Here is a 23,784-nt window from a genome sequence, read left to right as displayed (position 1 = left end):
GGGACCTGGGTGTAGAAACTGGGAAAGGGAAAAGAATGAGGGGAGTGGAAAAGGGAAAGCCGTATGAGGAATTCACATCTGGCAGAATTATCTCAAGCTATGAGGAGAAAATCGACTTCAGGATATACAAGGACATTCCGGTCAATGTTTTTCCAACCCATCTAAGAAGTTGAATGAAAACACGGTCCCTTTGAAAAGGAAGTAACAGAGAGAAAAAGAGCTCAAGGAAGAGATTCTGAATCAGCCAGGAGAAAAAAGGTGAGCTGGCAATGTTTAGGAAAGAAACTGGACACATAAATAAACACTGCAAAAGAAAAGCCACGTTAGAAGCTGCAAGAAGATTCGGGAGCCCAAGAACAAGCTTCTGTAAAACAAGGAAAATGCAAAGAAGGTCTAGATATTGTTAGATGGAAAATAATGAATATGGAAGATAAAAGCCAATTAGCACAAGTACACCAGTGTTCCTGGAAAAGTGAACAAACACATCAGACACAAATGCATTTAGAGATACCGTAGAGGGACTGGCATTGTGGTGCTGTGGGTTAAGCTGCTGCCTGTGAAGCCAGCATCCTGTATCAGCACTTGTTCAAGTATCAGGGCTGCTCTGCTTCCAGTCCAATTCTGTGCTATGTACCTGTCAAAGCAGTGAAAGATGGGCCAAGTGCGGGGGCCCCTGCTACCCACGTGGGTGACCTGGATGGAACTGCAGGATCCTGGCTCAGCCCTGGCCATTGTGGTCACTTGGGGAGTGAACCAATGGATGGAAAATTTCTCTCTCTCTCTCTCTCAATCCCCCCTCTCTGTAACTCTGCCTTTCAAATAAATAAATCTTCTAAAAAATACCATAGGAGAAAATTTCCTGTAATAAAGCAAGAACTGAAACTGCAGGTCATCAGAGCACTCAATCCAGAGAGGAAAACAAAGCGGGGGAATGATGTTCACAACAAAGAACCTTGAGAACGCTCTTGAATTACTGAGTTCAAGGATAAAGAATGTTATATATGTGATTCTTAATCTATGTTAAATATTCCATGTAAAAAAATTAAACTTGTCTTTGATTTTGTTATTGCAGCATTTAATATCAGAAGACAATGGGATACTGTTTGCAAAGTTCTTAAAGGATGTTTTACCCAGGCATTTTATAACTTTCAAATTATTATTTAGGTATTCTTTACAAAGAAAGAAGAAAAGGAGGGGAGGGAGAAAGGGAGGGAGGGAGGAGGGAGGGTGGGAGGGGAGGGAAGGAGAAAAGGAAGGAAGGAAGGAAGAAAGAAAGAAAGAAAAAGGATTCAGGGACTATAACCATAGTCAATGGTACTGATTTTTTCCTCCATTATGTCCCTGTGCTCATGTATTTAAAAGTAATAGTAATAGTAGTAACAACTTCCATTTATTTGATGCTTCCTAATGACCATTACCTCATCGAACCCCATAGCACCCTAAGGAACAGTATTCTTTAATTGAAAAAAAAAAGAGAGAGAAAAGGAAAGACAGAGAGAGAGAGAGAGAGAGAGAGAGGTCTTCCATTGGATGGTTTACTCCCCAATTGGTCGCATTGGCTGGAGTTTGCCAATCCAAAACCGGGAGCCAGGAGCCTCTTCTGGGTCTCCCATGCAGGTGCAGGGGCCCAAGGACTTGGGCCATCTTGTGCTGCTTTCTCAGGCCATAGCAGAGAGCTGGATTGGAAGTGGAGCAGCTGAGACTTGAACCGGCATCCATATGGGATGCTGGGCACTGCAGGTGGTGGCTTTACCCACTATGCCACGGTGCCAGCCCCTGGAGCAGTATTCTTACCACTCATTTTATAGCTGGAGAAACACCTGGAACTACGAAGAAACAGAGTTCTGGAGCTCATGAGAGGCTGAGTCACATGTTGACTCCTTCAGCTCTCGGCCTCCCTTTCTGTCTCTTTCATCACTTTATTCTCTGTACTTTTTCTTTGCATTCTGAGAGATTGATTCTCCACTTTACAGACCAGATTTTCTGCAGTCATTTCTGTCCTTTGTTGCTTTTGGTGGTTGTCCTGCAAGACCACACTGTCGAGGAATGCAGGGCGACAATGTCCTTCCCACAGGAAACACCAGGGACAGACTTCGATGAGGGTGTCCAAGTTTATTCACAGCCATGTATATTTGTCAAGTTCAGGTAGAAGGGACGTCAGTAACTCGGGGAAACACTGACTCTCTAGGACAGAACCGACACTGGCGCCAATGTGCCTCTCCAATCAGCTTCAAGTTCTCCTAGCCAGGGCAGCTTTCCAGGTGGTCCTGATGGGCCTTGGCCACATTGAGGAGCTGTTTACCTGATTGGCAATTACAGGGCCCTTTAACAGGGAGTGGGGTGGGAGAAAGTGCCTGGGGCTTCCATCACCTGCCAGCAGTCAGTTTGTGGGGTCCTTCCAGCGAGGCATGGTGTGCCATGTCCTCTCAACCTCCTGCATGGGCAGGGCAGGCAGACTCCCCACTAGGTACAGTATCACCCACAGTTATCAAATTTTCCTTCAGCATTATCTTTATGTAGACTCTTTCATTGATGTAATGTACTTCAATACATATGAATATGTTATCTTACCATCTCATCTTTTATTTCTTATTCCTAAGAATCTCTGCTTTTATTTCCTCAGGCATGTGCTTGTATGGCCCAAGTGAGGTATAGATTGAAGTGCTATATTTGCCTTTCATGTTATAGAGGGCTCTTTATGGTCCCTCTAAGGTGCGTGTGTCTGTGACTCTGCATCTGGATGTCTGGTCCTGTATTTGTCTAAAACCGAGGTGAGTAAATGCTTAGGTCTTACTTGGGTGGACTGAAAATCTTTAACTCTTCCCTGGAAGGCTGGTTGACTATGCAGTTGTAGTTCCGAGGCACAGCAGCCTATCAGTGGGAGAGGTCTTGAGCCAGGCGAACCTTCTATTGAAAAGCTTCCTGCACCCGGATTGCTGTCCAGCTTAGGCTCCATTCCATGTAGGCTGAATGTCTGAGAGTGAAAGCCGTGGGCAGCTATGGGAGGCCGGCCATACTGGAAACGAGTAGAACCACTTTGGAGGGACTCCTGCACAGAACGAATCCTGGTGGAGTCCCTTGTCTGGGATTTGCAGATGAACTGATTTGCTCCTCTTTTTACAATTTTCAGTTGGCAATTGCCCTGGGCTTCTCAGGGAAGTGCAGTTTCTGTGCACTGTGCTGCCTCTCCTGCCAGCTCTCCTACACCCTCTGCTTCAGCTTTGATGTCTGCTCCTGGTCCGGTCCCTCAGTCGTGGCAACCTTATTGGATATTCCTCTCTGGCTTATTGCACTCAGATCCACACATGAGTTCTGACTCACCCCAGCCTCCTAATGCCAGGATGTGCTGTGCTGGTGGGGAGGGCCCTAACCCAATAATTCAGTGATACCTTTAACTGGATATTTCTGTCCTGGCCTCCATTCTGGGTTGGGAACTTTGGACAGATTTTATTACTTATTGGGATCTTAATTTTTCTTACATTTTGAGTAAGATCTTCATCTGATGTAGATCTTCATCTTTTGTTACATCTGCTTCAATTATTTCTCCCTTATCTTAAGTTCTCCTTTTCCTTCCCCTTTTTTTTTTCAAATGAAAACATTCAACATAGTTTTAAGATGTTTTGTGACCTAAAAGGGACCAGGGTCTGGTGGGAATCAAAGTTAATTTAGAATCTGAAAGCCCATGCCTGTGTTTCCTTGGCAGAATTGAAAGTGACTAAAAGATTCTGTCAGTGCGATTCAACCCAGCTCTTTTGTAAAGCCCTGGGGCAGGGGAAACGATGGGGGAGGACACCCAAGAACAGCAGCCAAGTCGATAGTGGGCACAGCGTATCAAGGCCACAATCAATGAACAAACCTGAGCTGTGTAGGCCTAGTTCTGCTGGGCTCAGGACACACCCGTAGATAAGGATTGCATTTTCCCAGGACAAGTTCAGCATACCACAACCTTCACCAGAGGAGAAGCCGATTCCTAAGAAGGGGAGATGCAAGCTAATGTTTTATGTAAAAGGCAAGACTGGAAGCTACTAGGTCCTGTATATATAGGCGCTTCTCCATTAGAATTGCTCCAAAATGAGGCTTGGATTCTAAGGAGAAGTGCTTCACCCATTCCAGTGACCTTGGAGCTCAAGACCAGTGGTCAAGGCACAGGTATAGGGAGTGATCAAGCCTTTTATAGCACCCAGAGCTTTGGCTGGGCTCCCTTCAGAAAAACCTGTTGGATCTCAGCGAGCTGTGACTCTATGACCAAGCGAAGTATCTTCTGAGCACCAATAGGCTGCTCTGTTCAGGCAGTTGGGAGAAGTAGCTATTTGGAGTGTAAAGAAGACATGATGGGGGCAGTTGATCTGAGCTGGGGCAGCTGATGTGACATCAACTTTGGCAGGGGAGGTGCTGACAGCAGTGGCTGGGACATGGAATAGTGTTGACAGAAGTTGAATCAGCAGACACCAGAGCAGCAGGCAGGAGTCTGCAGGCATTGTCCCAGATACAACACTTTTCTCCTTGTGAACTTCCATGGTGCACAACCTCTCGCTAGTGCTAGAGCAAAAATGCTGTAGTTGCCCACGAGCAACGGAGGAAATCAGCAGTCAGCGACCTTTCTGGTCGCTACCTTGCTACTTGCAAAGAGCCTTTTAGAACCAGCCATTTGTGAGTAGGATTGTTGGACTCAGTCGAAACACCAGTGACTGAAGGTGTTCTGCTGGAGGTAATTATTCATGTGCAGCCACCATATAATTTAAATTTGTATTTGAGAGGCAGGGAAAGAAACAGAGATAGAGAAAGAGCTCCCTTCCACTTGTTTACTCCCCAAATGCCCACAATGGTCAGGGCTGGGCCGGGTGGAAGCCCAGGCCAGGAACTCGAACTCATGGCAAGAACCCAATTACTCAGTCCGTCACTGCTGCCTCCTTTAGTGCACATTAGCACGAAGTTGGAATCAGGACCGGAGCCAGGAATCAAACCCAGGTACTCTGAAATGGACACAGGCATCTTAATCAATAGGTTAAATGCCCACCCCTACCATATTTCTTCTTGACTGTTAGATGTACAATTATTTCACCCACACTAGGAAAGAAAAATGCTGCCAAATGAGCTATGACATGCTAATGATGGAAAGATGCATCCTGACCTCAGAGATAGAAAAATAGGAGAAACTATGTATCTGTGAACTGTTGAAATACAGTGAGCACTAGGCACTGCCCCAAGCATTGAATGTGGAGCTGCAGACAAGGGAGGCATCAGGAGGTATGGTCCCAAGAACTGTACAGTCTGGTGGAAGGAGAGATGGCAGGCATGCAAATGTGGTGCAGGGTCTGTGGGGGCATGCTTGTCTTTTCCAAGGAAGTAGAATTAGAGATGGGACCGAGTAGGGAGCAGGAGTCAGCTAAGTGAGGGCTAAGGTAGAATAGAGGTATTAGCAGGTGCGGTGGTTCTGAGATGGGAAACAGCCAGTGTAAGCAAGGGTGAAAGTGACTGGAAAGAGAGCTGGCTTTGGTCAAATCAGGCGGTGCCTAAAGCTCATGTCAAGGAATTGAGTTTAATCTATGAGCAGTGGGAGGCTACAGACAGGGTTTAAGCAGGGGTAAAAGAAGATCAGATCATGTTTTTGAAAAATCACTTTACTGGTGGTGTTGACACGAGAGGAGCACAAGAACAGGTGATCCCTAGATCAGCTGGGAGGTTTTGAGGCAATTCAGAGAAGAGAGGACAACGGCTTCTAATAGGGCGCTGGCAGTGGGAGTGGAAAGAAATGAAGATTCCAGCATATTTTTAAAGGACCGATCAATTTTGTATGCTGTTTGTTTGACTTCGGGAGAGGGGGATTCAGTAGGCATCCAAGGAAACAAGAGCAGGGGCTAAAAAAAAATCCCAGCTGCAAACTAGAGCCTGCTGCTGAGTTTCCAGTGTTAATTGTGACTTGCTTAGGAAACGAAGGCTCCGCGGCCAGTGTCGTGGTGCAGTAGGTAAATCTGTGTGTGTGATGCCAGCTCCCATATGAATAGCAGTTCATGTCCTGGCTCTTCCACTTCGAAGTCCTTGGGCCCCTGGCGCCCACGTGGGAGACCTGGATAGAGTTCCAGGCCCTGGCCCAGCCATAGTCATTGCAGTCATTTGAGAGAGTGAACCAGCATGTATGGAAGATCTCTCTGTCTCCCTGTGTCTCTCCCTCTCTGTAACTGCCTTTCAAATAAGTAAAATAAATATTTTAAAAAATATGAAGGTTTCGTACATTTGGAATATTCTTAAATTGAGATGCACTGCTATATCAGGTAAGCACAGTCCCAGTGTTTCAATAGCAAATCCTCCTCCTCAAATTTACTTAATTACTTCTTTAGATGTTATTGCTACTATGATCTTAGATAACTTCACTCTTGTAATGTGGAGTTTCACATATTGATTATATTAAAAAAATTTTTAGAAGCAAGACAACTTCTAACAAGAAGTAGTCACATAAAGATTTTTTAGCTATGAAGTTTTTCTATTTTGTATGGGAATATTAGACATGTTTCTGAAGTTAAAGACAATTATGACTCAGAGAAAGCATTGCCCTATTGCAATAGCCAAGATATGGACTCAAACTAGGCTCCCATCAATGGGTTAATGGATGGTGTAGATACACACGGAGCATTATTCAGCAATTAAAAAAAAGAAGAAGAATGAAATCCTGACATTTGCAGCAAAATGGTTAGAATGGAAGACATTATGTTAAATGCAACAAGCTGGATACTGAAAGACAGACACTGCAAGTTCTCTCTCATATGTGGATGTTTAAAAAATAAAAAGCCACTCTCATCTAAGAATAGTGATTACTGGAGTCTGGGAAGTGGGGGACAGGGGCTAGAAGGAGGATAGAAGGAGGTTGCAGAACAGGTACCTGAACAGGGTTAGATACAGGGACTCTGTTCATGCGTCACACAGCACAGTGGGGTGACTACAGATCTCAATGATCTATACACTAAGGAAAAAGAGGGAAGTATGGTTATCATCTTATAATTGTATCTATGAAATACATGAAATCTGCTCTCTTAATATTAATAAATAAATAAAAAATCTCTGAGAGGATGGAGACCTTCATTTTCTTCTTTAAAGAACAATTTATTTGTATCTCAAGATAAGACTAAGTTTTTTTTATCTTGAGATACAATAAAATATCAGCCATTTGGGGGAGTGAACCAGTGTATGGACGATCTCTGTCACTGTGTCTCTCTAACTCTGCTTTTCAAATAAATAAAACAGTGTTTTAGGGTATACTTTTCCCCACATCCTTACCAGCATTTATCATATTTTGATTTTTGGATGACAGCCACTCAGAGATTCTCACAGCAGAGGAGAAGTTGTATACCATGAATTTCTGTAGACATGTAGGATGCTATTATCATTAAGTACCAGTATTCATAGAATTTCTTAGCAAGAAGTGTTACATTTTGATATATTTAAGGAATAATTTTCCAAAAAAGTAAAATAATGACTCTCTCAAATATGAAGTGAGAAAATGTCAAAGAGTTTATTCAGTTCATTAAATAATGGAGGACCCACTGCTGTTAAAAAATGTTAGGATAAGATTGCTAGGTTAGATATAAATGCTGCCAGAGCCCAATAGAACCACAGACCATTGGGGTTACCTATACCACCAGATTAAAAATCATATATAATCCTATCAGATAAAAAGCTACAAATCAGTCTATGCACCTGTGGAGTGTCGAATAATCTAGCTACTAGAAAGCTGTGCCCCAGTCAATCCTGAAAGAACACCAGCTAGTCTCATTTGCCTATTTCCAATTGCATTTGGTTTCTCTGACAATCTCACTTCTCATTATTTTATTCCTCTGAAAGCTCATGTTCATACTGAAGTCTTCTGGAATGATGAGATTCAGAGACTTACAGACAGTTTTGATCTTAAGATAATGGCTAACAATTTGGTGACTTCTGAGTGAGTTAGAATAGTCATTGGGGAGGTGGGGGGCCTGGGAAAAATCTAATACACAGCTCAGGTAGCCCAGGAATGCTCACAATTTTCTCAGTAGGTTACTATTTTATAACAAGACCTTCCCAAAGCTCCACTGGGGCCTGCTATCAAAATGACCTGGCACATTTCCACCCACATTGCAACAAATAAAAATAGTAATATTCCCCAGATGTCAGTGAAGTTATTCTGTTTTTTAAGATTTAAAATAATGTTGGTTTGAGATTTTGCAAAATTTCTATGGACAGCTCAGTGTCTTCTAGTCCCCTTATAATGTCTGTGAAGCCAAATGGTTTACATTCTGGCTTTAATTCTTTCCCCCAGTGAACTGTGTATTTGCGTGTGTGTGCGCGCACACACACACACACACACACACCTCACCCTAATCACTTCCTTCCATTTAGTACCTATTGCAGTAGACTCAACTGAGCTCTAAGCTAAGGTGTGTGACAGTGTTTATATCGCAACAACATACAATGGGCTGTTAGCACAAGTCTCTCTCTGTGTCTGCTTGGCTGATGTCACAGTGACCGGCTGAGAAGAAGCAATGCTCTCAAATGTTTCCACATCCAGAGACAAGTGTTGAGCAGAGTGGGCAGGTCTGGCAATGAGGTGGTGAAAGCTCCAGCTTTCTCATTCCCAGCTCCCCTACCAGACTGGAGGCATAAAGGGGTTGAAGTTGGAGAGGCTGGGAGGGAACCTCTTTGGAGGCAGCAGTTTTGTGCTGGGCAGTTTCTCACTCACACTTCACAAGGGGTGGGACTGAGTTCTTCCCTCCCACCTCCCTAACCCACTGAGGGAGGGAGCCTGAATTCAGAGAACTGTCAGACCTTGTGGATTGTGACTTCCAAACTCTGGGGCACAGGTTTGAAACTGTGTTGGGACCAAGCTACACTTCCATGAACAATGGCAGGAGGTTATCCTGGGCTCATCTCCAGTTTCCCACTGGAAGCATGATAGGAAGAGACCTCCAGACATTCAGGAACTCAAGGAAAGCTTCCCTCGTGTCAAGGGGCCATAGTCAGAGGCTGGGGGGTCGTCTCAGAGTCACCCATACAAAGCTGTCACCAGGGGATAGAATCAGCAGTGGGAGCCACTTTGCTTGAAGGGTGCCATGGTGTGGTTGAGTCAGGGAGCCCATTGCTGTCTTTCCTCTCGTGTCCCCTTTCTCCACTTACCCCCATGCTCTTTCTAACTCTTTGGGAAGCAGAGACAGCCTAGCAAGTGGGTAGAAAAGAATAGGAAGGAAGTTGACTCACCACAGGTCCTCAAGCTTGGGACAGGAAAGAGCTGTGGGGCCTGGGGAGCTGTAACTTGGATGCAGTCAACTTTTCATTCTATTACTGAAGGGAGAACATCTTGTCATTGAAACGGCCATTGTTTCGGGACAATTCCCAGTAAGGTTAAGGGACTTGCCTAGGCTTTCACTGGGGACAGAGAAGGAATGAGTGCTCTTGACAGCAAATGCCTTGGAGAGGGAAGAGAAGTGGAGGGAGGCTGGGTACCCTTCATACGCCATCTTCTTGGGGGATGGGCTTTGGGTATGGGCTGGGGAGAAGAGATAAAAAAGGACAATTGTCTCTTTTTAAGATCTGTTTATTTGAAAAGCAGAGTTAGAGAGACAGAGAGATCTTCCATCTCTGCTGGTTCACTCCTGCAATGGCTACAGTGGGCCCACCAAAGCCAGTATCCAGGAGCTTCACCCAGGTCTCCCACATGGGTGCAGGAACCCAAGGACTTGGGTCATCTTCCACTGCTTTCCCAGGCCGTAGCAGAGAGCTGGATCGGAAGTGGAGCAGCTGGGACTTGAACTTGTGTCCATAGGGATGCACCACAGGAGGCAGCTTTCCCCCACCTTGCCACAGTGCTGGCCCCAATTGTCGTTTTCTTTAGCTGGGCAAGGTTGTAGCCTGATGCGCTGGATGGCTGCTGGCCTGAGCCATGTTATATGGTTTTGATGAGGACAGAGGGGGCTCTAACCCATCTGTTGATAAGAGATTAGTACCCAAGACTTAGTGGCTGTGGACATTAAAGGTCCCTTGAAAGATCTGAAAGAAAATTCCAACTGACCCCTAGCCAGCCCCCTATGTGGAGGCAGCCAGGATTGTAGCCCCCAATTACACCTACATGTATGAGGAGGCTGGGGAGACTATCTCTCTCTTTTCTCATTCAGGTAGCACAGCCCTAGCTGTGGCAAAGAAATAGAATCTCAGCTCCCCTTCTTGCAGGCACCTGCTTTCTTTGTGAATGCTTAAGAGAGGAAGCATGAGTCTCCTAGACTCAGGAGAGTCTTGGAGAACCCCCTTCATGGTTATCACAGAAGGGGACAAATGCAGCACTACCCAAAGGTGGCCCCTCTCTTGGACTCCAGCTCTTTTTTTCTGGGGACTGATGATTCTTGAATTAGCACTCAAGAGGCCCACGCTGTTGTGGCTGTGTCCAACAATCCAGGTCTCCCTTGGAAAGATTGGCAGAAAGCGGGGCTCACGGTGCCCTTTGGTCTCTACCCAGAGTCTCCACTCCAATTCTGGGGCACCAGGAAAATGCCCAGTTGACCCTGCTGTTACAGCTGCCAAGGATGACCCTCCAGGGACAGCTGCGCAAGACCCTGCCTTAATAGTCAGGTCTGCCTTGCCTTCCACCTGCAGCACCTGTAGTTGTCTATCTGTAAAACTAGGCAGCAGTTTAAAAGTGCACCGAGACTGCTTGTCAGCAGCCACTCTTGAGTTAACCTGCACTGCGCATTTACTGTCTACTATGGGAAGCCGAGCTGCTGAGACCTCAGCCCAGGATGTAACAAACGAGAGAAATGGTGGGGATAATGTCTTCTCTGGACAGTTCCTTTTTATAAAGGTCAGTAGGTGATCGTATGTGCCCTCCCTTTGCAGGTAGGAGCTACTTGTTTTGATAGCAACAATGTTCATGTTTGTGTGTAAGCAACTCAAACCTTAATGATTCCTTGGATCAGTTTAAATGTGCCTATTCCTCCTCTGTGGCTAATTAAGGCTGCATTCCGTGCATACAGGAAGCTATGTGGCATTTGCCAGTATCTGTGCAGACCTGCTGTGTTTGATTACCCACTATTAGTTCATAGCGGTCGGACAGACCAGCCGACTTCCAGGATTGTCTTAATTATCAAGATACCTTGTCACCTTTCTGGCCAAGTTTTAACATCTTCACATAATCCCCATAGAGAGTGTGTGTTTTAAACTTGGCTCCATCTGAAGGATTAGTAAAAACACTGGGCACCTCCTCCTTAGGTGGTTAATGAAGGCCCCAGCAATGACAACAGTACAAATGGCTTTAAAATAGTTCCTATTTTTGTCAGTGTTAAAAATACTCTTTCATTTGTATTTTCTTCCAGACTAATGTCCCTTTCCAAAGTGAAAAATTGAGAAAGAAAGGATCTGAATAGCAAGCCTATTAGACTAACAATGCAACATTTAGGAGGATGAGTTAAAAATGCATCTATGAATTATAAATAATGTATAATCTGGCTGTATAATATAGTGCTACGAAAATGCTGCTTTTTTGTCTCAGGGGGAAATTTTTTTTTCCACTTGTGGATTTGTATTAAAGTTCCAAGTCCTGGTGATGGGATCGATGGACAGAGCTTTAATTGGGGCTCTCTAGTGATTACCTAGATTGGCAGCTGGTGTCAATCAACTTCTAAAGAAGTCTCTGAGCCAATGATTAGGCTACTCCTGGAGATGTTAGCCCCGTGGGGCCATGTTAAGGCTCCCAACCATAGGGGAACCCTTAAAAACAGTGAAGATATAATTTTCCAAGTCGCTGGCTCACCTAGCAATGTACATGCTCCAGCTTTCTGCCCGAGTCAGCTCTGCAAGATGACATCAATGGTATGATGCTGGGTCCACATGATTTTAAAAGAAAAACAATGCTCCAGTCCCCTGACAGCTTCCATTAAAGCGAAACAATAATAGCCCATGTATGTTTGTGGAGCACATTATAGTTTCATCTTAGATAACTGAATCTCATTGATGAAATAACAATGTAGTCATATTCTTTTCTCAGAAAAGTAGGTAACTTTCACAAAATTCATTCTCCCTTGGTGCCTTTCATCTTCTTATATAAATTCTCTTTTCATTTGAATGAAAATCGAAAACATTTTTGGAATAATGTGATAATGGATTCATCTTGTTAATTTAGACCTTGCTAATTCTAACAGAGTTGGTCTAAATTTATTGTTTTCCTCATCCTTGACCTGTGATTTAAAAAGAACAAGGAGCAGTCAGTTTATTAGAAAGTTTATCTATACTTACCATATGATGCATTGATTCTACTCTTAGGTATTTACCCAAGAGAATGGAAAGAAATGTTCAGAGAGGCTTTATTTGTAGTAGCTAAAAACTGGAGAAAACCCAAGGTGCATCAGGTTAATGGCTAAGCAAATTGTTATACAAACAGTTGAATATTTCTCAGCAATAAAATGGAATGAACTTCTGTTACATAGGGATGAATCTCAACATATAATGCTAAGAAAAATAAAGACACTAAAGAGTACATGCTGTATCATTCCATTTAAATGAAAATCAGGAACATGCAAAATTAATCAGACAGAAAGCACATCAATGGTTGCCTAGGGATGGGGTTGGGACTATTGACTGGGCAGGGGCACAAAGGAAATTTTTGAGTTGATGGAAATATCTGCTTCTTGATTGAGATGGTGGTTATATGGGCACAGGCACTTGTCAAAACTCACCAACTGCACACTTAAAATGTGAGCATTTTGTTGTACGTAAATTCTGACTTAATAATTTAGATTTTTTACAAAATGACATTCTGTTACATGTATCCTCATTAATAGCAAAATGTCTGTCCTGTCCCTTGTGTCTCTCCATGCTTCATATTTCTAATATTATTTTTTTAGCAATACCATTTCCAACATCCAAACGGTAAAGGGAATCCCAGATTGAGTTTGACAGATAACTTTTAAAATGAGAAAAAGAAGACTCAACCCTTACACAAAGTTTCTAAAAGATTCCACATTCCACCTATTCCAACTCCTTAAATATTGTTTGCATTTCCATACTGCCGCCAAGTTCCACCTCCACTGCCTTAATTTAGCTTTTGTATGTCTCCTGGCTGGTCTTCCCCGTTCTGGTCTTGTTTGAACAGGAAGATTCTCCACATCATCTCCCAGGTTCCAGAAAACAACACGGTTGAGGGAAAGAGAACTTGGAGAGGAAGAAGCAAGACAGCAGGTGGAACTGTGTAGGGTGTCAGGCTAAACTTGATGATGGTCTCCTATGTTTGCTTGGATACTTAGGATCAGCATGCGGTCCTGGATGGACTGGATGGTTGTCAATGCCGCTTGCATTTCCTATATCCATTTTCTCCAGTGGGCCAGTGATGTCTCTGTGGCTAGTATTAGCCCATTTCAGTGATGTTTAAGAGAAACAGGAAAAGGGTTTGGGTTCTCCAGGAGCTTGGAGGGAAGGGCAAGCCATGATGGTGGCCATGGGAGTCAAAGGCAGGTAGCCATAAGAATGACAGGGTACTGGAAAAGTGTAGAAGTACAGCCCAAACGTATAGCCCGCCTCAGTCCCTTGCAATTTCCCCCCAAATCTCTACTTTTCTGTCTGCTCCTAAGAGGATTATGCTCTGAATGTATCAAGGAAGTGGTTTCTTTTGTATCTGTCCCCTCCCTCTTCTCTGAACACTAGGGAGATTGGTGATAGTGAATGGTCACCTGGGAGGACCAAGGTGACAATTCCAGGCTGGCTTAGTCCATTGTAAAAGGTCTCTAAGAGCCTTTCCCATCTCTGAAAGTGCCTTTTAGCAAGACTTGGGATAGGGGAGCCTCCCGCAAGCGATTTCCCATCAATTACACACTTGTCAGGAGAGGCACAGGCCTCGCTCGGAGATTCTCACCTTGAACTTTCAAAGGAAGCTGCTTGCTGAAGGACTGGGACCTGGAGGAGCCACTAGAAATCAAACAAGTGAGCAGAAACTGAATTTGACTTTTGGCCCCAGGGGTGGGAGAGATGGAGATGAAAGCTGACAGGCTCCTACGTGACCAGGCCTCCGTGGAGCCCAAATGGGGGATTCACAAATCAGAGTGGCATTCCCTCTCCATGGGCTGTCCTGCGAATGGGGCCTGAACACCCCCACCCAGCCCCTCTGTGCAGAAGCTCCCAGGGCCTCTGGGGGGGTATTAGAAGCAGGCCCTGCCACCTCCAGTGCAAGACACAGCTTGGGGGTGGGGGGCACCGCATTAACCTCAAAGACAACCATGGCTTTAGCCCTGCAGACAGCACTCTGTGGCTAAAAGGCAGGGCACAGGGGAGCCCTGTGGAAATGGGCTTCGTTTTTAGGACCTCTTCTAGTCTTGGCTCTGCTACTGGCCAGCTGAGTGAACTTGAACTTGGTCATGTCACTTAGTCGTCGGTGGTTGGCATTTCCTCAACTGTGCGGTAGAAACAGCTCATTGTGGGAGAGGGGGACATGTATGCAGCAGTCATGTTGGAAGCTGGCACTAAGTGTGTATGGGACTTGGGTGGAGGTAGATGCATATCCTAGAGAGGAGCTGGTATTTGAACTCAGTCTTGAGAAAGCAGCAAGCGTTTCCTTGTCAGGCAAGAGAGGATAATATTACATGCCAGGGAGCACAGTCTTAATGGGCTGGAGGCAGGAAAGAGAGGAGGGATAACCAAGGGAGCATGGGAGACAAGCAGCAGACACGGGAGATTCAGAGGGGAGAAGCAGGCTAAAGGTCCTTCATTTTATTCATCCATTTATTCATTTATGAGAGCTAGAAGGAGCTCCCATCAGTTGATTCACTACCACCCTACCCCCACCAAATGCTTGCCAGGATGAGCCAAGCCAAAGCCATGATCCAGGAACTCAATCCACGTCTCCCACATACATGGCAAGGACCCAATTACTTGAGCCATCACCAACTACTTCCCAGAGTGTGCATTAGCAGGATGTTGGACACAAGAATGGAGCCAGGACTCAAACCCAGGCACTCGGATATGGAATGTGGGCCTCCTAACTGGGGACATAACCAGCAGGCCAAGCACCCATTCCTAGGGTATTTCGTGCGTAGAACCAGCAGACAGCGCCCATTCTAGGAATGTGCTGCCCGCATTCAGTAGAGGGTGGCCTGCTGGCTCCTGAGCAGATGATGATTTCATTAAATAAAGCACTCAGAGCAGAAGAGGGGGGAGAAGTGATTAACTCAGTTCTGAAATGCTGAAATGGAAGTACTTATGGTGCAACCAATGGAAAGCTGGGTAAACAAGGCTAAAGTGTGCAGGAGTGATGGAAGTTGGAAAGGCAGGTCTGTTGTCATCAGCTTACTGTGATCTAGATCATTCCAAAGTTTCTGTCTAACTCTAAAGTCAAAGGATATCTGATTCTAAATTTTGTGAAAGGAACAGTTCAAAAATAACGTGTTCCTTCCCTCAGTGCATTATTCTAACGAGGCGCTTGGGGTGTTACCTACTCTTCCCTTTTGCTGTTGTTTATGGGATTGCCATAGAATGTTCTTAGGATTCTTGCTTCTAAATTTGTGTTTCTGAGTTTCTGTTATGTCTTCATTGCAATGTTTTAGACAGTGGAGAATGGCCTCAATTAAACAAAAATATGACATCAATAATGAATTCCAAAAAAGACTTTGGAAAAGATTCTCAGCGATTCTCATTAGTTCTCAATGCCCCCACCCAGTTTATGTAGAATAGAGTCCAGGCTTTTCAGTTTGGCCTTCAAGGGCTAACATATCTCTTCTCTCTCCCCTCCCCATTGTCCTCCTCTTCTGCCCTTTCTTTCTCTCTCTGATCATTTGCCATGCCACAGGCAGCTCTGCAGAGAGATGCATGAGGTGAGTAGCTGTGTCCTCCAACCACAGCTACACTCATGTGTGTGAGCTTGTGTGCAGGTGCTCCAGCCAGTCCCCAGTCTAGCCTTTGGATGACCAAAACGCTGGCCAACATCTTGTCTGAGGTCCCGTGAGAGTGAGCCAAAGGCACCCAACCAAGCCACTTTTGGGTTCCTGACCCTCAGAAACAGAGAGATAAATGTTCTTTGCTTTGAACTTGTACAGCTTGAGGTTATTTATTAAGGTAAGACCAGGAGAAGGAAACATGTGCTTTCCTTATAATATATGGAAAATGAGCCAGGAAGGGTTTAGAATGACTGAGGTTCTTTGATGCTCTGCAGGTGCTGAAAGACCAGGGAGGTCTCATCCTGATTCTTCTACCCGTCCACCAGATGACCTTGAAAATGTCCTATCTACCAATAGAGGCTCAGCTTCCTTTCTTGTAAATGGAAAGGAGAGCATCAGTTAAATGTCAAATCTGTATATATGGATTAGGACAGAGGCATACAAAATTATCTTAAAGCAGTGTTCAAGGGGCCTTCTTACAGGCTATCAACTGAACCAAAAATATAGTGATTTCTTATTAATGAATGATGGGCAATATCAGGAATGTTCATTTTCTCAATTCAGGAAAAACTCTTAGAAGAATTCCTGGAACATTGTGAGTCCTTGAGAGATGTTACCTTTATTATTATTGTTATTATTATTATTAGTATTAGTTTTAGTTTTAGTGAAGGGAAGGTTAGAAAATGAGTAAGTGGGTTATTAGAAGATATGAAGATGTATTAGGCATAAATAAAGGAGCACATTATCAGAGTCTACACATGACGCTGGGGAGCATGGCAAATTTCCAACAGTGTCTCTGTATAGAGTTGGGATTCCTGGATGCTTGGTTATTAATGCGTCTTCAGAGTGGTTGTGAGTTGGACATAGTTTTCCATTCCTGTTATTCTTGAATTAATTAAAACACTTCATAAAACGATATACATGTCTTACCCTGACAGTTCCCCTTTGGGGATTATAGCTGAATTGTTAAAATTTGAAAATTAATTGTTCCTCTCTGATTTCTATCACTATATTTTTATCTGGTAGGAAGTTGAAAGAGGTAGGGTGGCTGACTTCTTGAGACTTTGACTCCATTTAATGAGTCAGGGTGAAAAAACTTGAACACTCTTGACTTAGTGGGCCTCTGGGATCAGTCTTGACCATTGGATGATTGACTCTATGAACCAAGCTAAAGCAAGATTGTGCCAGGTAGCAATGGGCCAGCAAAGGGAGCCAGTGTTAAGAGCAGACACTTAACAGGAACTTCCACTTTCAGTGCCTACACATAGCCCTCCAGCAATGAGAGGGCCTTGGTCAGCAATCCCAATGGAAAAGGCTTATTAAATGTCAATAAGCACACAGGGAAATGTGTCCAGTGAACTTAAAACATCCCCTTTCCCTTAGCAAATCCATCCTTGATGAGGAAAGCATGTATCAGACCTTAGCACTGAGACATTAAACATTTCATTCTTCTGATTAATCCCTGTCATGGTTTGAACGTTTGAGTCCCTTCAGAAATCACGTGTGGAAACCCAGTCCTCAATGTGATGACATAAGGGGGTGGGGATCTGGGGAGATGGTAGGTCATGAGGGTAGAGCCTGCATGAATGGGATCGGTGCCCTTATAAGGGGCCAAAAGACCAGAGTTTTCCCCTTGTACCTTCAGGAACACACAGAAAGATGGCCTCTTGTGAACCAGAACCAGGCCCTCATCAGATACTCAATAGACCCATGATGGCTCTTGGTCTTCTCAGCCTCCAGGATTGTGAGTAACAAATTTCTGTTGTACATAAATCACTCAGATTATTGTATTTTGTCATAGCAGCTCAAATAGGCCAACAACCTCCCTGACCTGTCTCCACATTCATTAAGACATGTGCTAATTGTGACATGGCTTTTCATATGGGTCTACATGCTGGTAGTCACAGAGATTTCAAGTATTTTGATCAGTGTCTCCAGAAAATGGACACACTGGCTTTCAAATGTTGTCCAAAGTCAACATTGCCATCCCCTTTGACATTACCTGGGTCTGTGCTGTGATTTGAATGTGCCCCCCAAGTTCCCTGGGTTGGAGACTTAATTCTCAACACAACAGCAGTTGGGAAGTGGGACCTTTAAGACATGATTTGGTCATGCAGGCTCTGCCCTCATGCAATGGCCAATGACATTATTGTCGTAATTGCAGGATTAGGTTCTAGTAATTAATCATCTATCAGGGCTAGTAAATGCAGGATTAGGTTCCTGGTGAAAGGATTAGCTTGATCCTCTTCCCCTTCTCTCTGGCTGCATCAGCCCCTTCACTTTGTACTTCTTGGCCTCTAGAACTTCAGAAACAAATCTTTTTTTTTTTTTTAAATAAATTACCCAGTCTCAAGCCTCCTAACAGATGTCCCTGCTTCCTCTCTTCACTTCTCCATTTCACCATTGCAGTGATCTCTACAAAGGTGATTTCTCCATGTGCACTTATTAAAACATTATCTCATTTGACCTTTAGAGAAAATGTGAAAGGTCTTAGTATCTCCATGAAACGATGGGAAAAAGTGAGTCTCATGAGTAGCAAATGACTTTAATAATTCATTGGTTACAGAACTGGCACTCAAGCCCAGGTGGTGTAGTTTGTTTCTGGACCCCCCAGTGGCTGCCTTCTACATACGGTTGCTTTGCCCTCAACAAGGAGTGTCAGCACAGGCATGTTTCTCATCTCCATTCTGCTCTTGTGACAACTCTGAAAGCTGGATGATTTACAAGTGAGAAAGCTAAGGCCCAGAGAAGGTGGATAAACTGTTCACACTGCAAGTAACAGAGTTTAGATTTCAATGCTGTTTCTGACCAGTCCATTTTTGGAGGAGTTGATTATTCTTTTAATTTTTCTTCCTATATAAGAACTATTATGGGGCAAGTGTCGTGGTGTAGCAGGCAAAGCCACCACCTGCAACACCAACATCCCATATGGATTCCAGTTCAATTCCCAGCTGCTCCACTTCCGATCCAACTCCCTGCTGGTGCACCTGGGAAAGAAGCAGAAGATGGCCCAAGTGCTCGGGCCCCTGATACCCATGTGGGAGACCAGGATGAAGCTCCTGGCTTCAGCCTGGGCCAGCAATAGTCATTTGGGGAGTGAACCTGTGGGTAGAATGTCTTTCTCTCTGTCTCTGTCTCTCTCTCTCTGTAACTCTGAAACTCAAATAAATAAATAAATCTTTTTAAAAAAGAACTGACATAAGCATTCTGCAACTTTTAAAGTTAATTTAAAGTTAATTTCATGTTTAACTTTTTAAAAATCAAGCTCAATTTTCCTTAAAGTGTGTGTGTGCTTTCTATTTTTTCATAACAAATTGCCATAAACCTAGTAAAGCACACAAGTTTATCATTTTAGAGTTCAGACGTGCAACACTGGTCTCACTTTACTGACATCAAGGCAATCACAGGGTTGCCTTTCCTTCTGGAGGCTCCAGTGGAAAATCCATTTCTTGGTCTTTTCCAGATCACTTCTAGAAATCACCTGCATCCCTTGGCCTGCGGCCCCTTCCTCCCCATCCTCCATCTTCAAAGCCAGCAGCCGCAACGTGAGTCTTTCTCACACTCCATGTCTCTGGCTATCTGCAGCCAGGAACAGTTCTCTGCTATTTAAGGATTCATGTATTAGATTAACCCCATCTGAATTATCCAGTATAAGCTCTCCATCTCAGGGTCCTTAGCCTTCACAACATCTGTAAAGTCTCTTTAGCCTTGTAAGGTGACAAAGTCCCAGATCTAAGGGTTAAGATGTGGGCAACTGGCCGGCGCCATGGCTCACTAGGCTAATCCTCCACCTAGCGGCGCCGGCACACCAGGTTCTAGTCCTGGTCGGGGCGCCGGATTCTGTCCCAGTTGCCCCTCTTCCAGGCCAGCTCTCTGCTGTGGCCCGGGAGTGCAGTGGAGGATGGCCCAAGTGCTTGGGCCCTGCACCCCATGGGAGACCAGGAGAAGCACCTGGCTCCTGCCTTCGGATTGGCCCCAGTGCGCTGGCCATGGCGGCCATTGGAGGGTGAACCAACGGCAAAAAGGAAGACCTTTCTCTCTATCTCTCTCTCTCACTGTCCACTCTGCCTGTCCAAAAAAAAAAAAAAAAAAAAAACCAACAAAAGATGTGGGCATCTTTGAAGGCCATTATTCTACAAATATATGATGTTAACATATAATATATATTTTATACACATATCACTTACATGTATTATATAAAATATTACATAATTTATGTAGCTTAGTATATGTGTTTCCATATTATTTATATGTGTGTATATAAATACAACAGAACGGGCTGTTTCCATCTTTTCATTGTTTTTAAAAAATCCTGCTTGAATTGACGTGATTATAGTAAATCACGTAGGCTGTTATGAGCATAAACAAGCTACTCCCACATGCAGTGGCTTAAAACAATAAATGCTTAATTTTCCTCATCTTCCAGACCTGTCACGAAGTCACCAAGGGGTCCCACTCTGTGCTGTCCTTCCTCGGGGACTCCAGGGGAAGGAAAATCTAATCCCTGATCTGCCAGTGCCAGGTAGGAGGAGGAGTTGTGCTGGATTGTGCACGTGTCCTGAAGCTTTACTTCCTGTCCCTTGTCATTGACCAAAGCACTTCACTCGGCCACATCTAAATTCAACAGCACACCAGATATTTATGAACAGTCCAGGCAATTGCTTTTAAAACACGCGAACGTCCTTTATGCAGGCTACATTTTTAGAAATAAGCTATAGATGGCCAGTGGAATATCCAAGCCCCCTGCTCCACCCTCTGAGGGCTACTCCCAAGTAGCAACCGCCTTTAAAGTGTTTCTCTTAGGATTTACCTCCACATTTCTAAACTGCATCTCTCATCCCATTTTTCTAATTTTTCCATGCTAGATACCTGCTATTGAGTTCTACATCCACAGGGAAAATTTGACTTACCTCTCCTCTTCTTGCCTCTTTTCACACACCCTCCTTCCCCCATCTTCCCCATATACTCCCATAATAATATTTGGTTAGATCAATACTTAGTGTTCACAGCATCGTGGTCCTGTCAACAACACTTCCAGCTGAGATTCATAGCGCCCTTTGGTTTCATTTCCTTTCCTGTGCCTTTTTTCCTTAAAGTGAGTAAATGCCTTTTTCGTCACTCACTTAGCTTTTCTGTGGATTTATCATTAGTTCTTCCCAAGCTTTCTGACAAAGCTATCCTACTCCTCTCAAACACTGAAGCACCCCAATCCTTCTTTAGTTCTATTCGGTTCTTAGATGCAGCCCTCCTCTGCCTCAGTCTCCCTGCTCCAGCTTGGGCAGGTCACTCTCTGGGCCTGACGACATCTGGAATTCCTAGAAAGTTGCAGTTTACCAGTTAAGCACAAGAAAAAGACTGGTTTACTTCTGAAATCCCTGCTCCCTGTTTTGGAACTTTGGCATAGGGATGAACGAGACGCCCAAGCAATTCCAAGGACTGGCTCTGGGCTGTGTCCTTCGGCCAGGACTGCTCAATCCCCAGCTTCCCCCCTGGATTCTGAGTCCTCCCTGGTCCAGCTCAGCTTCCAATCTTGACTTCTCTTATTTGAACACTGACTTGCCGTCTCTACTGCTTTCTAGGCTCGGCCATCCTGTGGGCACCATTGGCCTGGAACCAATAATAAATCAAGACAGGGGAAGATCAGCCTTTCTTGGAGAGGGGGCTTCCTAAAATCCTAGACTGCAGCCCTAGAAGCATCCCACTGCTGCTTCTTGCTTCTCTTGTGTCCTGTGTAAGGAGAATTATCAGACAACTCAGAAAGTGGGAAACTCAGGTCATAAAGGGAAACAGAGCTGAAGTTAATATCTTGTTGTCCTCTTCCCTGGGGACTGATTGAATTCCTGAAAGCTATTGAGGTGCTCCTGCTGGCAGCTGTGGCGGAGGGCTCAGAGCAGAGAAACAGAGCATGGGGGGGATGTTTGCACGGCGGGACTTGCTTCTTGCACCTGGTGACGGAATGAAACATGCAACGGGGAGTGGGACGGAGATCTACATATTGCAAGCTCGATGGCAGTGCTTTCGTGCTCGGTGTGAGGACCACACAGGGTGTAGTCACAGAAGGATGGGACAAAGGACACCATCCCAGGAGTTCTCAGATGCATGCATATGAGGTCCAGAGAGGATGGGGTTCTCTCTGAAGCATTTGCTAAACCCAGGCAATCACTGCCTTTTTAATGCACTGCCAAGGAAATGCTCGTAACCCCCATTTTCCTCTTTTTCTGTTGCGTGTAGCATAACCGGAGATGAGAATTAAAAAAGACATTCTGGGGCTTTCTCTGAAAACAATGGCCCCACCCCCAGTGACAGGAGGAGGATTGATGCTGGGAATTATCCACTTGTAAATGGAAATTAATACTCTAATTAGCAAGGGAGAAAAATCCATCTTACTGTAAATAGTGATACTTATAGATTGTGATATTCCTCCAGGGATTACCAGGTGATTTAAAAGGAATAAATCACGAACTGCATTCAGGCCCATGAAGAATACCAGAAATGGTCATAGCAGACATCCACCTAGAAACGACAGTATTTTCACTAGGGCTGTAAAACAATGGATAAAGTCAATTTTTAAACAGATACACATTTGTGATTTTTGACACTTCTTAAATGGAGAGTTTTCAGATTGGCTTTTGAATATCAACATTGTCACCTAGATAGCTCTCCAGCAAACAGACTTAAGACTTTGGATAAAAAGATTAGTCTCACAAAAATGAGGAGATGGATACTGCATTTCAAATAAAAGCCAGGGTCTCCAAGGATGAAATCTAAACATTCTATAAACTTCAGCTCTGATGAAAATCTATGTCCCAGCCTTCCGTTTCCACAGCTGTTTAAAAATGTGGAACCTGCTTTCACATCATTAACTCGTTTGATTCTCAAAAGCCGACAGATGAGGAGGAGGAGCCCAGAAAGATTTAAACCCACGCAGCCTTCCGGGTATTAAGACAGTGAGTATCTAACGTTTACTGCCCCTGAACCGGAGGTGAGACGCAGGCACACTCCTCCTGGCTGCCACCACGCAGGCCTGAGGGTGTCGCATTCCAGCCCAGGAGGATGACGACTTGTTACAGTTCAAGAATAAACCATGCAAGCCAGGTCGGAAGACCATTCCCTTTCCCTCGTGAATCTGGACTTAGAAATGGTAGAATTTCTGGACCAGCTCTGTGGCATAGCCGGTAAAGCCGCTGCCTGCAGTGCTGACTCCCCATATGGGCACCAGTTCCAGTTCCAGCTGCTCCACTTCCAATCCAGCTCTCTGCTATGGCCTGGGAAAGCAGTGGAAGATGGCCCAAGTCCTTAGGCCCCTGCACCCATGTGGGAGACCTGGAAGAAGCTCCTGGCTCCTGACTTCGGATTGGCGCAGCTCTGGCCATTAAAGCCATCTAGGGAGTGAACCAGCGGATGGAAGGCCTCTTTTTCTATTTCTCTCTTCCTCTGCCTCTTTGTAACTCTGGCTTTCAAATAGAAATCAATAAATCTTTAAAATTAATAAATAAGAAATGGTAGATTTCCATGCTGTTGTCTCATCCAGAGCTAACAGAATGGTTGGGCTCTAATTTCGGTGCACATCAGGGTCTGCCTTGAAGCAAGGCTCTTCCTGCCTATCCTGGAACATCTTCTAGACCACAGGAGCCCACAGCCCTGCAACAGGGTCTTCAGTACTTTGTCTCCATCCAGTGCCCTTCCCAGGGCCTGGCACAAGGGAGGTACTTCCTTCAGATGTGTGGGGATAGTACTAAGTCATGGGAGCAGACACTGGCGATGCCTCTAGTTGGTATATTGTTCGCACGCAGACTGGAAGGTGCACGAACATCCACTTGGAAGTTTAGAGGTATCCGCTGGTTCCCTTTTTCTACCTGACATTTTGGTTTTCCCCCTACTTTTTGTATTACTTTTATGAATTCATTTT

The 23,784-nt window shown here is 44.6% G+C and overlaps 1 long non-coding RNA gene across 1 annotated transcript in view; it reads left to right on the top strand.

The window, feature by feature from the left end:
• Positions 1 to 17,620, top strand: part of LOC103349472 (uncharacterized) — a 412,891-nt gene extending 395,271 nt beyond the window's left edge. The window contains exon 9 of the long non-coding RNA XR_011381209.1: positions 17,521 to 17,620. This is a non-coding gene — a long non-coding RNA (uncharacterized lncRNA). The remainder of the gene's footprint in view (positions 1 to 17,520) is intronic.
• The last annotated feature ends 6,164 nt before the right edge of the window (positions 17,621 to 23,784 follow it).

This window comes from Oryctolagus cuniculus, chromosome 1 (genome assembly GCF_964237555.1).
Source record: "Oryctolagus cuniculus chromosome 1, mOryCun1.1, whole genome shotgun sequence".
NCBI lineage: Eukaryota > Metazoa > Chordata > Mammalia > Lagomorpha > Leporidae > Oryctolagus > Oryctolagus cuniculus.
Note: the sequence above shows the minus strand (reverse complement) of the source record. Positions and strands in the feature narration are given on the sequence as shown.